The sequence below is a fragment of the Sus scrofa genome, chromosome 4 (assembly GCF_000003025.6).
Source record: "Sus scrofa isolate TJ Tabasco breed Duroc chromosome 4, Sscrofa11.1, whole genome shotgun sequence".
Classification (NCBI taxonomy): Eukaryota; Metazoa; Chordata; class Mammalia; order Artiodactyla; family Suidae; genus Sus; species Sus scrofa.
The window spans coordinates 99,278,200-99,293,202 of record NC_010446.5 but is presented as its reverse complement, the minus strand read 5'-3'; the positions used below and the strand labels follow the sequence as shown (position 1 = coordinate 99,293,202).

At 47.2% G+C, this 15,003-nt stretch overlaps 6 non-coding genes across 6 annotated transcripts; 2 read left to right on the top strand and 4 right to left on the bottom strand.

Annotated features, from left to right (window-relative positions):
* Positions 182–252, bottom strand: TRNAG-CCC. Its single transcript has one exon. It is a non-coding gene; the product is annotated as a tRNA-Gly (tRNA).
* Positions 5,581–5,652, bottom strand: TRNAH-GUG. The gene has a single exon. It is a non-coding gene; the product is annotated as a tRNA-His (tRNA).
* On the top strand, positions 6,368–6,441 carry TRNAN-GUU. Its single transcript has one exon. It is a non-coding gene; the product is annotated as a tRNA-Asn (tRNA).
* Positions 12,767–12,839, bottom strand: TRNAV-AAC. The gene has a single exon. It is a non-coding gene; the product is annotated as a tRNA-Val (tRNA).
* Positions 13,439–13,511, bottom strand: TRNAV-AAC. The gene has a single exon. It is a non-coding gene; the product is annotated as a tRNA-Val (tRNA).
* On the top strand, positions 14,562–14,633 carry TRNAE-UUC. Its single transcript has one exon. It is a non-coding gene; the product is annotated as a tRNA-Glu (tRNA).

Here is a 15,003-nt window from a genome sequence, read left to right as displayed (position 1 = left end):
CAAAGCCCCAGTTCGGGTTGATCCCTTGTATCTTCTGCTCTGAGGTGCCCTGAGGATTCTAGTTCTCATTTTCCTACTCCTGGTGGCCAGAACCACAGACTATTGGGAGTTGACTGTGCACCAGACAAAACAAGGAGGCGTGGTAAGTCGAGGAGGGGAAAAAAGACACCGGCGTCGGTTGTGCATTGGCCGGGAATCGAACCCGGGTCTCCCGCGTGGGAGGCGAGAATTCTACCATTGAACCACCAATGCTCCGCCTGGCTGGGCGATCTGACACATCTCAGGGAAGAATCTCCGGAACCCTGACCTAGAGCCCCGCGGCCGCGAAACTACAAGTTCCAAAATAGGCTTACAGCGCTGTCTTTTGAAGACAGAGTCTGACACACCGCCAGGCACTCCAAGGAAAGGCTTGCCAAGGAGACTGGCAATCTGGCAACAGCACGAAGCGGGGACATTCAACTGAAAATATCAAAGTACCAGTTTTGTCTGCTCACACCACAACTCTGATAAAACCAGGCTCTTTCCAACCGTAAAACAACCCCCCCAACCCCGCAGAAAAACATCAGACATTTATCCAGATCGCTTGTCTCCCACCCTAGATAGACCTAAACCTTCAACTGTCACCTCAACCTCTTACCTTAGGGAGCCCGAGAAAATAATCCCACTCACCTGGTTAGGTAAGCAAAATTCTTTTTTTTTTTTTTTTTTTTTAAAGATTTTAACTTTAAGATTTTTAAATATACACTTGTAAAGGTTATTTTCTCCTTACACTTAATGCAAAATCTTGGCTACGTTCCCTGCGTTGTGCAAAACACCCTGAAGCCTCTTGCACCCAATCGTTTGTACCTGCTACTCCCCCAGCTCTATGTTGCCCCTCCCCCTCACTGGTAACCACTAGTTTGTTCTCCATATCTGTGCGTCTGCTTCTTTTTTGGTTATATTCACTCGTTTGTGGTATTTTTTAGGTTCCACATGTAAGTGATATCCTACAGTATTTGTCTTTCGCTGCTGACTAACTTCACTCCGCACAATTGCCCTCCGAGTGGATCCATGAGCTAGATGCAAACGGCAACATTTTGTTCTTTTTCCACGGCTGAGTAGTATTCCTCTGCCTGTGTGTGTGTGTGTGGGGGGGGTGGGTGTGGGGGGTGTGTGTGTGATGAATGCTTAGGTTGCTTCCACACCTTGGCAACTGTAAATATTGTTGCGATGAACACTGGATTGCACGTATTTTTTGAATTAGTGGCTTTTTGGTTGGTTGGTTGGTTGGTTGGTTGGTTGTTTTGGATATATACCCAGGAGTGGAATTGCTGGGTCTAAAATTCTGATCCGAGGGAGAAATAAGCAGTAGAAGCAGAATCACACTAGAATTAGAAGAAGAGGGCCAGAATCAAAATAGAGATGGTAAAGAAACACACCTTGGTCAAGGGAGTTAGCTCTTTCTAACTGTTTTTCGTACAAGAAAAATGAGTTGGTCTTGTGACCACTATGACAACAGACCGCTCTGTGTCTGCTTTTTAAGGTGTTCAAAGCATTTGGATGGATATGTGACATGTAATGATTACTAAAAGATTAAATAATATTAAGTTTGCAATCAATGTTTGATGATATGGGAGAATCTAATTTCCAGAATTGAACTTTGTACGGTGCTGAGTTTTAGCATTTGTGACTCTGAGATGCATATGAGGTGCGGGCTTTGGTGTGTTGGTTGTATAAGAAGCAGGCTAATTTTTTGAAAAGTATTCATGGGTGAAATGTTAACATACTGGACCTCCGATGAAATGGAAACATAGACTTCTCTTCCAAATCTTCTCTGGGGAAACTGCACTGAAGAGGGAACCTGAGGGGCTCCCCCACACCTTGGGACTTAGGAATCCATATGACTTTTTGAAAGGTAAGAGCTGCAGAAGTGCAGTCATGCTTCCCTTGCTGAGAAGCCCAGCTAGGTAGAAGCTGTTTCTGAGCTCACAAACTCGGTCTCAACAAGGAGCACGGCCATCACCTTGACCTGGAAGATCTTTGGGTCTGTCTGGCCTCTGCCCAACCCCCAAGACACGCAGTAGCTCTGGCCAGCATGCTTTCAGTTACCATGTCCATCGACCAGATCTACACTGATTCCCATACCTCTTTCTAAACTACAGATCTGCACTTTCAACTCACAACTCCTAATGCGCAAGTCAATGCCTCATATGCGCCTCAGAGTCATAAATGCTAAGCGTCACCAGAGAGTCCCTGTCAGCAGCACACACCACCCTCCTCCTCAACACGTGATGACCAGATCCAGGCGCAGGGTCTCCCAAAGAGTAGTGTGCCCTGTCTCTCAAGCGTTTCCATCAGTCTGTTCCATCAATCCAAGACAACACCCAAAGCTGTTTCTACCCTTACCTAGGGTGTTTACCCTCACCGCCAACCACCCTGTGGCCCAAACCAGACCTTGCTACCCTCTTTGGATATACTCTTTCATCCTCCCTGCCTGGAAGTGTATTATGTCCAGTATAACCCACAGATAGTGCTTAAGTTTATCCGATGCACCCTGGCTTCCTGCCACTAAAAGCCTGCATGCTTCCATTCATCAACTCTTTGTTTTAATTGTGAATAAGCTATAGCTTATTTATAATGTTGTGCCAAGTTCTGCTATACAGCAAAGGTGATTCCATTGTACATATATGCTATGAATTTTTTAAAATTTTCTTATTTTTTTCTATTATAGTTGGGTGTTTTTTTTTTGTTTGTTTTTGTTTTTTTTCCTTTCTTTTTGGTCTTTTTGCCTTATCTAGGGCCACTCCCGCGGTATATGGAGGTTCCCAGGCTAGGGGTCCGATGGGAGCTATAGCCGCCCGGCCTACGCCAGAGCCACAGCTCCTCGGGATCCGATCCACACCTGCGACCTACACCACACCTCATGGCAACGCCGTGATCCTTAACCCGCCGAGCGGGGCCAGGGATTGAGCCCGCAACCTCATGGTTCCTAGTCGGATTCGTTAACCACTGTGCCACAACGGGAACTCCTGAGTATACTTTCTTGATATTATCTCCCATCATGGAATAGCCCAAGAGATTGGCTATGGTTCCCTGTGCTATACAGTAGGACCTAGTTGTCTATCCATTCTAAATGGAATAGTTTGCATCTGCTAAGCCCAACCCCCCAGTCCAGCCATCCTCCACACCTCCCCCTCGGCAACCACAGGACTGTTCCCTATGTCTGTGAGTCTGGTTCTGTCTTGTAGAGAGGTTCATCGGCGCCATATTTTAGATTCCGCATAGAAGTGATACCGCATGGTATTCGTCTTTCTCTTTCTGACTTACTGCACTTGGTGTAATAATCTCTAGGTCCATCCGTGCTGCTGCGAATGACCTTATTTCGTTCTTTTTATGGCTGAGTAGCATTCCCTCGCGTGTACATACCACATCTTCTTAATCCATTCATCTGTCGATGGACGTTTCATTTGTTTCCACGTCTTGGCTATTGCGAATAGTGCTGCTATGAACATCGGGGTGCATTATCTTTTCGAATGGCAGTTTTGTCCGGTTCCATCCGTCAACACTTTCCGCCAGTAATGCAACCAGATAGAAAGCCAGTCTCCCCACGGCCAGTCTAGTCCACACCCATCTGCATCCTGGGTGACCCCTCTGCAGGACATGCCTGGACCTGGATGCTCCTGTTGCCTAAAACCACCTAGGGTCCCCAAAGTCCTTCCCTAAAGTGTCCTCTTACATCTATGACATGTAATCTGCTTCCCCCTTCCCCCTTCCTCATCAGCAGAATATCTCTGGCCAGTTCTCAGGACCAGCAACAGTGAAGTACCTCATGTGTCAGGAACTCCCTCACTTTCAGGTACTTGCTTCTCTCTACAGGGCTGGGGTGAGGTGGGCGGCCTCCCGAAACTCCCTCTTCATTTTTCGGATTCATTCTCATCCTTCGCGTCTCAGTTCAGAAGTGTCTTCCTCTGGAAAGACTGTCCTGTCTGAATTGAAGGTGTGATGGGTCCACTTTTATTTTTTAAATTGTGTTCTAACAAAAGCACGTTTTATTTGACACTGTCTTCCAAAGGCATATTTTCAGGTGAAAACGATTCGTGTTTCCTGGGAAACCAAGGCTGCGTGTGTAAATAACATGTTCTCAAGAGATAGCACAGTGCCTAGCATAGCTCAGAGTCTAGGGTCGTTAAACAGTGAAAGAGAGAGAGAGAAGCAAATAAGGAAAGTTTCTTTCTCTCTCTGTCACACACACACACACACACACACACTCACATACACTCACCTGACAAATGTGGAAATAAATTGAGTGCCCACCTCCACCCCCCTAAAAAAGAAAGAAAGAAAATAAGTTTAGCAAGATAGGCAGCAAAATGATTAGTCTGAGATTCCCTTGCCGCTTGGCATCTACACAGACATTATGTCCCGCTATTACATGGACTCAAGAGAAGTCGCAGAAGTGAGAAGAGGCAATTTTCTGCAACTGTTGCCGCTGGCACAGGAAATTATGGAACCGCGAGTGTTTTAGACACACCTGTGACTGGCAGCCATACTCTAGTTTCTAATCACCGTTTTAGTGCTCTTCGGTGACAGTAAAAGTTCCACTTTTCTAGGACTTGCCTCAGGGCTCCCCTCCACTCCCCCATACTAAAACCTCTAGGATAGAAGGCCACTGGACTTGCTTTCCCTGCCAATTGTGTGTATGTGTGGGTGTGGGTGTGGATGTGTGTGCCCACAGCTCCCTTACCTTTAATGAACATTTATTCTCACATCCGCAAATCATAGTAGAAAGGTATTCATATGAACCTTTCCCTACGCTGTAGTTTGAAATGACCCCAGTGTTCCTCATATGTGACATAGTTTTATGTTTGTGTGATGCTTGTCGTTAACACCAAGATTAAGGTGTGAGAAACACAAATGCATACATATATATCAAAACATCCTGTTGTTTGATGATAGAGAGATAGAAAGTTGCATATTCAGTGACATGCAAGAACTTGAAGAAAGGGCAAACCTAATCTGAGGGGGTACACGTCAGGATGGTTTATAAGCAGCAGGCGATGGATAGGCATTACCTGGAAAGTGTATCCTGGGGCCTGCTTGGATGATTAAAAAAAAAAAAAAATTCTATTCCGTGATCTGGGTCATGATCACACATTTCAGTATTCGCATAGCTGCCCATTAATGATTTGTGCATTTCGTTCTGTGACTACATCTTAATAATTTTCTTTTTGGATAAAAATTTGCAGTTGGATATTAGAAAATACAGCTTGGACCATGCCGGGTTTGCGATATATTGTGACTCTTTAAAGTTTGTTTTACATTGTGTAGAAAAGCATGAGCGGTATTTTAAATATTTCCACCAACAACCCCAAACCCAATTAAACAGTCCCCGTGTGACTGGACCATTTCCTTCGTGAAAGCGACTATACACAATGCTCATTTAGACCTTGAACGTTTCTGTCTTTATAGTTTAGTATCTTTAGATATTTTCTCTTAAGCGGAGACTGGTAGGGCAAGTCCAAAGCGGTACAGCCTAAGGCACTATTTGTTTGACCTCCGTTCTCCAGACTTTGCTCGGTCGGCGCGGTAAGAAGAAAAGAGTGCCGTGACTCGGATTCGAACCGAGGTTGCTGCGGCCACAACGCAGAGTACTAACCACTATACGATCACGGCGCGCCACCAGACGGACAGCCCACTGCTCTTGTTGTTGTTGTTGTTGTTGTTGTACTGCCTTTGCCATAAATCCAGTGTAATGATTGAGCTGCTTTGTCGCTTAACAACTGCACGCACTTCTGATTTTCCTTCACGTCTTCCCTCCCCATTCTGATGCATTTCTCATCTCCCCTGCATCCAGCCTTTGTCGCTGCACAGGCTCCAGGAAATTTGCTTTGCTTTGTCCTTGCCTCCTCTGCTTCATTCCCGCCCCTGTTTGTTTCCTCTTTTGGTCAATCATCCCAAACCCTTCCTTCCCGCTCCCGCGGCTGAGCAGAGGGAGGGCAGCGCCCGCCTCGCTTACGGTCGGCGGAATGCGGGGCAAAGAGGGAGCCATCACAGAGCCCAACCCCAGCCAGACCAGGCGTTCAGCTTCTCGTGGGTTCCGCTCGGCTCAGGCCGGGAGGGTCGCGGCCCGAGGCGTCTCCAGCTCGCTGGCGTTTGCGGAGGCTGTGGATCGAGGCACGGCGGGGAGGCTCGGGTGCCCTTCTGCCTTCCCTAGGGCTCGACGCACTGCTTCACGCGCGGTTCCCCACGGGTTGCTCCGGTTTTCCAATGCTTTGGAGCCGGTAGAGCTGCAACCCGCTGCAGGTGGGTGGCTCTGCCTAGCCTGGAGGTGCAGTTGCTCTCCGTGGGAATGAAATCTGAGAGGGCGGAGAGAACACCAACCTCGGCCGTCTCTGTGGCGCAATCGGTTAGCGCGTTCGGCTGTTAACCGAAAGGTTGGTGGTTCGAGCCCACCCAGGGACGGGTCTCCGTTTTAGCACGTCAGAGGCTTGCGGTTGCGGTCGTTTCTAGCCCGCACTTTCCGTTTCTACTCTGCACTTTCCGCTACGTCCTCTCCTTGGAATCTTAGTGCACAGCAGGCGGACCTGCTCCAAGAACATCACACAGATCTCTGGAGGAAAACAGGTAGCTTGGAACCAGGGTCCTCTCGTCCTTATCCTCTGCGCTCTGTTTTGCAGTGAAGTTTCTTCCCTCGCAGTAGTAGTTATTGAACCTTTTCCATACACTTTTGAAACTGATTTGGTTCCATGCCTTTACTATTACAAATAATACTGCAGGCATCATCCTTGGGCACAAGCCTGTGGGATGGAGTTCTGGAAGAGCAACTGCTCCACCACAGTGTTTACCCGGTTTTGTATGTGTACCTGTTCTCTCGCGCTTGTTAGCTTGCCATCTATACCTCTTTCTATTGTTATTTCAGCAATCACTTTGCCCTTTAGAGCTCACGTCAGTAACTTACCACTGTCTGCCTTCAAGTGCAGTCATAGCTCTTCACATTTCTCCCCTTCTCCTTTGTGCTGTTGTTGTCACGCATTTTATTTCGCATATGTTATAAACCCCACAATCCATCGTTGTTGCTTTTCTTCAACCTGCCCCATGCTATTAAAAGACATTTAAGCAATAATGGTAGTAGTTATAAGAAATATTGGGTATTTTCAGAGTTTTTTGGTGGCTCAGTGGGTGAAGGACCTGGCGTTATCACTGCTGTAGTTTGTGTTCAGTTCCTGGCCTGGGAAATTTCCAATGACGCTGTGGAGCCAAAAAATAAAAAAGGGTGTGTGCTTTCCCTGCAGATGCCATTTTTGTTTTCCCTCATCAATTTGTGTACCTCCAGATTTCCACCTGGTGTGAATTTCCTTCTTTCTAGAGATTCCTTTAACATTTCTCGTAACATGGGTCTGCAGGTGAGGAAGTCTTTCAGCATTTTGTATATCTGTAAATGTCATTTTTTGCCTTTATTTTTCAAAGACTTTTTCTTTAGGAGGAGGAGGCATAGCATTTTAAGTACCACCTCACCCCACCCCCACCCCTGCACCCCTCAGTCCTTTAAAGATGTTGCTTCACTATCTTCTTATACGCTTGGCTTCTGATGAGAAGTCTGATATAATCTTAATTTTTGTTTTCTGTATGCAGCATGTCTTTTCCTCTGGCTTCTTTTTTTTAACTATTATTTTTATTTTTTCCATTATAGCTGGTTTATAGTGTTCTGTCAGTTTTCTACTGTACGGCAAGGTTACCTGGTCACACATTCATGTATACATACTTTTTTCTCATATTTTCCTCCATCATGCTCCATCACAAGTGACTAGATATAGTTCCCAGTGCTATACAGCAGGATCTCATTGCTTATCCATTCCAAAGCCAATAGTTTGCATCTAGTAACCCAAATTACTTGTCCATCCCACTCCCTCCCCTTCTCCCTTGGCAATAACAAGTCTGTTCTCCAAGTCCATGAGTTTCTTTTCTGTGGAAAGGTTCATTTGTGCTATATATCAAGTTCCAGATATAAGTGATATCGTACAGTAGTTGTAGTTCTCTTTCTGACTTACTTCACTTAATATGAGAGTCTCTAGTTCCATCCATGTTCTGCAAATGGCATTATTTTGTTCTTTTTTATGGCTGAGTAGTATTCCATTGTTTATATATACCACATCTTTTTAATCTAATCATCCATCATGGACATTTAGGTTGTTTCCAAGTCTTGACTATTGTGCATAGTGCTGAAATGAACATGCGGGTGCATGTGTCTTTTTCAAGGAAAGTTTTGTTTGGATACATGCCCAATCCTCTGGCTTCTTTTGAGATTCTTTCTTTTTCAATGGATTTCAGCAGTTTAATTATAATGTGGTAGGTGTGTTTTTCTTCATATTCCTTGTACTAGGGTTCATTTGATTCCTTGCATTGGTGGGTTTATAATTTTAATTATGATTGGAATGTTTCCTGTCATTATTTCTTCAAAAAATATTTTCTTCACTAGAATTTCCCCCCCAGTATTTTTAGGGTCTCTAACTATATTAGGCCTTTTAAGGTTGCCCTACCCTTCACTTATGCATACTCATCATACTCATTAAAGTTTTTCTTTGACTATGAGTTTTATTTTGTTTTTTGTTTTGTTTTTTTTGTCTTTTGTTGTTGTTGTTATTGTTGTTGTTGTTGCTATTTCTTGGGCCGCTCCCGCGGCATATGGAGGTTCCCAGGCTAGGGGTTGAATCGGAGCTGTAGCCACCGGCCTACGCCAGAGCCACAGCAACGCGGGATCCGAGCCGCGTCTGCAACCTACACCACAGCTCACGGCAACGCCGGATCATCAACCCACTGAGCAGGGGCAGGGACCGAACCCGAAACCTCATGGTTCCTAGTCGGATTCGTTAACCACTGCGCCATGACGGGAACTCCCATTTTGGGTATTTTTAAAATTGATTGTGGGTTTATGTTCCATAATCTTATCTCAGATGTTATATTTTTCATCTCTGACTTTTTTTTTTTTTTTTTTTTTTTGCTTTTTAAGGCTGCACCTGTGGCATATGGAAGTTCCCAGGCTAAGGGTCTAATTGGAGCTGCAGCTGCTGGCCTATGCCACAGCCACAGCAACATGCGATCCAAGCCACATCTGTGACTTACACCAGAGCTCATGGCATGCCAGATCTCCAACCTACTGACTGAGGTCAGGGATCAAATAGGCATCCTCATGGATTTGTTTCTGATGGGCCACAGTGGGAACTACCTCATCTCTGACATTTGATTCTGGCCTTTGGTGTATGTTCTATGTCTCTACTTAACTGTTTGGACATATGTAGCACATAATAACTTTTTTGTACCCTCTCATAATTTTAAATTATATAAGCTCTGGTTCAGTTTTGATTGATGGATTATTCTCTTCCTTATGTGACATTTTCCCTGGTTCTTTGTATACTTGCCATTCTTTGATTGGATGGCAGACATTGTCAAATTTTCCTCTTTGGGAAACTGGCTATTTTGGCATTCTTATGAATCGTCTTGCAATTTATTCTGGGGAACAGTTAAGTGACTTGTAATCAGTTTAATGTCTTTGGATCTTGCCTTTATGATTTTTTTGGTAGGTCAATCTAGGACTGAGTGTTTCAACTATTCAGACAAACTTCCTGAGGGCCCTTGCCAATGGTCAATGTGTGATAAGCAGTCCAGTATGGCTGATGGGAGTAAGATTTTCTGCCCTGTGCAAGCACCAGGCATAGTTCCATGATCTTTTGCAAATTTTCTTTTCTTATACTCATGCAGTTTCTCCGCAAGTATTCCCTGAGCAGATCTCTGCTGACTGTTTGAAGGAGACATTTTCCATATGCCTGGACTCTCTCTTCCATCTCTCCCAACACTGGATCTTTGTTCTATGGACTCCAGCCACCTTTCTCTCCACAGATGCTCAAGTTTATTCACTTTCAAGGATTTGGCCTTAGTCAGAGGATAAGGTAAAATAGCTTTTAGACTGAAAATATTAAAGTAATGTGATGTATACATGGAGACATCTTTTGAAGCATGACATGACACAAATATTGCTCATGCCATTATATGCCCATTATTAGGATTCTTTAAAATCTTTAAAAGTATTTTTTCTCTTATCTACCACCAAAGACCACTAATTTTATCTGGATCTTAACTTTTTTTTTTTTTTCTTTCCCCTGGAATTACATGCCACCAAAAAAAAAAATTCAAGCTCTCTGCTGGGATTCTGGAACTAGAAGCTCAGTAACTACCCCACTTTCAAGAGAAGAGTAATGGACTATGTACTGCAAACCAGGATGCCTTTGTCTTCTTGGACTTAGACTGGACCCAGATCAAGGCCAGGACATGTCAAGACTAAATACAGTTATCACAGGGCAGCCACATTCATGACAGTGCTGACGCAGACAATTCCGGAAAGCTCTTGAGTACTTTCTTCCTCAGTTTAAAGCATTTCCCATCTGCTCTCCTCATCCTCCCACCACAGGAAAGATCATTCCCATTTCTGTCAGGTCGAAACCCTCAAGGGCTTGGAAAGACAAGCAAAAACCAATGGGGCAGCTGTACATTCCCGAAGCCTCTCTCCCCAAAGTAGGTGGATCCAGTGTTCGGGCTGACCCCAGATCCCACCTCCCACCAAGGGAAATGGTGGGACAGCTGGTGCTGGGGGGATTACAGCCTAGCTGTGTTCCTACGAGCACAGAGCTCGCCTGGCATACACTTGGGGAGAGCTGAATACAACACTGCCTGAAGTTTTGTTACTGAAGAGAATGGATTCCAGGTTCCTGAAGGGGGCAAGAAGGGCCTCCTAGTGAGGACAAAGCTTTCCCTTGGTTTTGGAGGACAAGGCCACAGAAACAGGTTTGGGGGAGAAGCCAAAGGAAAGGAGTAACAGCGGCCCAAGCAGTGACCTTGGGTTGAGATGCCTGCAAGTTCCTCCAAGTGTTGTCCCAGTTCATATATATGAGGATAAGTGTGAAAACAAGGTGGGAAAAACCACACAGTTAGGTAGAGTCTGAGGACATCCTTGAGGGGGGATGTTGCTGGGTTCTGAGCCACAACCAGAACTCCTGTTTTTTTTTTTTTTTTTTTTTTTTTTTTTGTCTTTTGTTGTTGTTGCTATTTCTTGGGCCGCTCCCGCGGCATATGGAGGTTCCCAGGCTAGGGGTTGAATCGGAGCTGTAGCCACCGGCCCACGCCAGAGCCACAGCAACGCGGGATCCGAGCCGCGTCTGCAACCTACACCACAGCTCACGGCAACGCCAGATCGTTAACCCACTGAGCAAGGGCAGGGACAGAAGCCGCAACCTCATGGTTCCTAGTCGGATTCGTTAACCACTGCACCACGACGGGAACTCCAGAACTCCTGTTTTGTTGTTGTTGTTGTTGTTTCCAGGTGGGGGTGGGTGTGGGTGTGGGTGTGAGTGTGGGGGTCCTAGAAAAGGAGCTCCAGCTGCTGGCCTACACTGCAGGTCATAGCAGGATCCGAACTGCTTCGACATAAGTACAGGGTGGGATCCTTCACCCACTGAGCTGGGGGTGGGGGGGGTGGGGGGAACTAAGGGATGGAACCTGCACCCTCATGGGTACTAGCTGGGTTTGTTACCGCTGAGCCATAGTGGGAACTCCTGTTTTTGTTCATTTAATGAGTTTTTAGAAGTCCAGTCCCAGGTTCTTGTGGATAAATACCACAAATGTGAGACAGTTTGGAGTCTCACAAGAGACTAAGTTTCTAAGATGAAGAAAAAGTGGAAGGTAGAAGCCCCAGAGATTCATCACATCTCCCCTCCCTTACCTGAAGGGCACCTGACAGTAGGAACTGCGCACAGAACATCTTCTGTGGACCTTTCTACCATCTGCCTCCAGTGAGGATTTCCAGCGATGCGATTAGAGCTTTCCCTGACTGGGAATCCAACCCAGGTCACCAAAGTAAAAGGGCAGAAACCTAGCCACTAGATCTATGCACAGCACAGCAGTGCCCCCACTCTCACCAAATTTGTCCTCTCTAGGTGAAAACTTTGACAGTAAGGGTTAGATTTCTAAAGGCAGAGCAGAAAAGGATAGATTCCCAGCAGCCCATGGCTGAGTGAGGCTGTGCAAATCTCCAAGCCCTTGCCCCGCTGCTCATCATCTTTCACCTCCCCCGGCCTGGCCTGGGAGAAGATGTGGTGTCTGAGGCCAGACCACTAGGTAACTGGCCTGGGTTTCATCCTACTCCAGCTTTAGAGCTGTGTGCAGCAGGGCCAAGGTCACGCCCTCTTTCTGAACCTCGATTTCTTTATTAATCAGGAGCAGACTTGGTTCTCAGTGAGAGAAGAGCTGAGTCTATCTACTTCCTGATCTCTAACCCAACTCCAGGGAGTCTCCTGGTAATAGCATGGGAACAGCTCCTTTTCGTCGCGACCAGCTCGACTCAAAGCCTGAAATCCTTCACCTACTCGTCTTTGGCTCCAGCACCCGGTGAAGAGTTGAATTCTGCTGAATTCTTTCTCTTTTGTTGTGTCACGCAAATCAAATCGTTCTGCAAGTGTCTGGGGAGAGGGCAAGTCAAGTGAGGTTTACAGGGAAGAATTTCTTGGTTTTCAGAAATATCATACGTGTCAGCGTGTGGAGGATATTCAGGCGCCCAGAGAAGGTGAAAGGACTTCCCGGATGTAAAGATATCTGAAGTCAGCCCTGTCTTTTGTCCCCTTGAACTGTCCGTGGCCTGATCTCCAATGCAGCTCAGGGCAGAGAAAGGAGGGCCGGTTGTCAATCCTTGAGGGCACAAAAGGAAAAACCAAAGCCCAGCACCTTATCGGTGGGTGCTTATTGTTTCCGCTCGGTTTCGAACCGAGGACCTTTCGCGTGTTAGGCGAACGTGATAACCACTACACCACGGAAACACCACAAATGCTTCTTTCTAACGGCACAGCTGAGAAAACTCTGTGTCCTATCTCAACCAGTACCCAAATATTTTAAGAGGAAAAGGATCCGGAGAGTACCTACGATTTCTCAGACGAAGAGTCTGCAGCTCCGGAGAGGCCTTGGCTTTAGGGTTCCTTGCCTCCCCCAAAGCGAGGACCGTAGGGACCCCTACAGTCTAGACAGCTTAGCTTCCGGATCCCGCATCCAACACAGGGTCAGAGACATAATGCGTGTCAGCGTGTGGAGGAGACTTAAGTTCCTGAAGAGAAGGTGAAGGGTTTTCTGGGTGTAAAAGTAACCGAAGTGGGGGTTGTGGTTTGCCACCTTGGACTGTCTGTGTGGCCTGGTCTCCAGTGTGACTGGGAGAGGAGAAAGGAGGCCTGGTTCCTAGTGAGGAGTAGGCTTTCAGGTAGTAAGGGACCTCCCCTGTGTTTTTTTTCGGGGGGGGGGGAATAAAAACGCAGCTACACACGTTGCATCCCGCTGGCCACTTTTTGGTTTTTGGAGGTGATTGTAAATTTCAGGAAAAACAAAAACGCAAACCAAGAAAAGAAAAGGGAGGAAGTCCTGAATGCTGTGTTTCCGCCCGGTTTCGAACCGGGGACCTTTCGCGTGTTAGGCGAATGTGATAACCGCTACACTACGGAAACCCCTCGCGAGAGTAAGTGAGGGCTGATTGGAACATTCATGAAAAACCTTTCGTCCTTCACAACTGACGACAAACATTTTTGAAAGGAAAAGCACCTGAGAGGACAGGCGATCCCTCCGACAAGAAGAGTACCCTGGCTTGGAGTACCTAGCCTCCCTCGAAGCGAAGACCATGGGTTCCCCCCAGGTCTAGCTTCCGGGTCTCGCATCTAACACAGGGTCTCCAGATCCAAAGCTAAGCGCTAGAGTAAAGGAGTCGCCCCAGCCGACTCCTGAGTTCCCGGAAGCCTGGGTGCATCTGAGCTCCAAGAGACCCCGCCGCTCAGTGGTGTGGACGCCGCCCCTCTAAGCGGCGGAGGCAGGACGGAGCCCTGGGAAAAGAGCAACGGCCGCAGCCACCCCCTCCCCGCTCCCCGCCTGCCGCCGAGGTTCGGGGTGCAGGAGCCGAGCGTTACACTGAGTCCCCCTTCTTTATCGGGAGAGTCATTTGGCCAAATGCAGAGTCGCGAAAAGGAGGCGTTGTGTAGGCAAAAGCCCGCCTTTAACCGAGAAGCAAACACGAAGTCCTAACTGGATGTGGGGTCTGAGGAAAACGCCTTGTCGGGAGACGACGCTGGGTCTGAGCGTGAGGAAGGCGGGAAAGAGCAGGAAGAGCAGGTCTTAAGGGGAAGATCTGGCTGGAGCGTAGTCTTGTCTGAAAGCTTTTTCCGCCCAGCGGTCCCCGTTCTGGCACCCGCCGCCGACGCTGAGGATCCCAAGGGCATCTCCCCTCCCACCTCTACTGCCCCAGCCTGATGACCCCCTCTCCACAAGCGGCTGCCCTGCAAAGGCGCATGGGCAAGGGCAGCTGTGAGGTGCAGCCAGGACCAGGCAATCTGACTGGCCTCACCGCGCGTCCGCTGTCCCGTAGAGCGCTGGCGCTTTGGAGAAATCAGGGAGGGATAATTTTTTTCGGTACAATCCCTTGAAGGGCTGCGCAGCCCTCAAGGCAAGAGAGGCCATATACTCATTGAACTCTTCCTTCTGCTGCTTCAGAACAGTACAGTCACAATTCCCTGGTGGTCTAGTGGCTAGGATTCGGCGCTTTCACCGCCGCGGCCCGGGTTCGATTCCCGGCCAGGGAATTTTCAGCTTTTGCACCATTTGAGCAAGGTCCAGATGCACATCTCAGGATGATGTGCCCCAAGGTCCAGATGCACGTCTCAGGATGATGTGCCCCCAAAGTCCAGATGCAGAAGTCTTTGCATGGAATCCTTAAGCAGATGAGGTTCTGCCCCAGCATCTGAGGCATCTCCAAGGTTGAGAGATGTGAGATGTGATGCCAGCCTGAGCAGTCCCTCTCCTCCACTCCTTCCTTTATCTCTGAAACCTAATGTCTCACTTTCCCTGCCCAGCGAAAGAGAACTTGGGAAAAACTGAAACAGACATTTGCAAGAATAGTAACAAGGTATATTCTTCACCTAAATGCACCAGTTAACATTTTACATTTGCCTT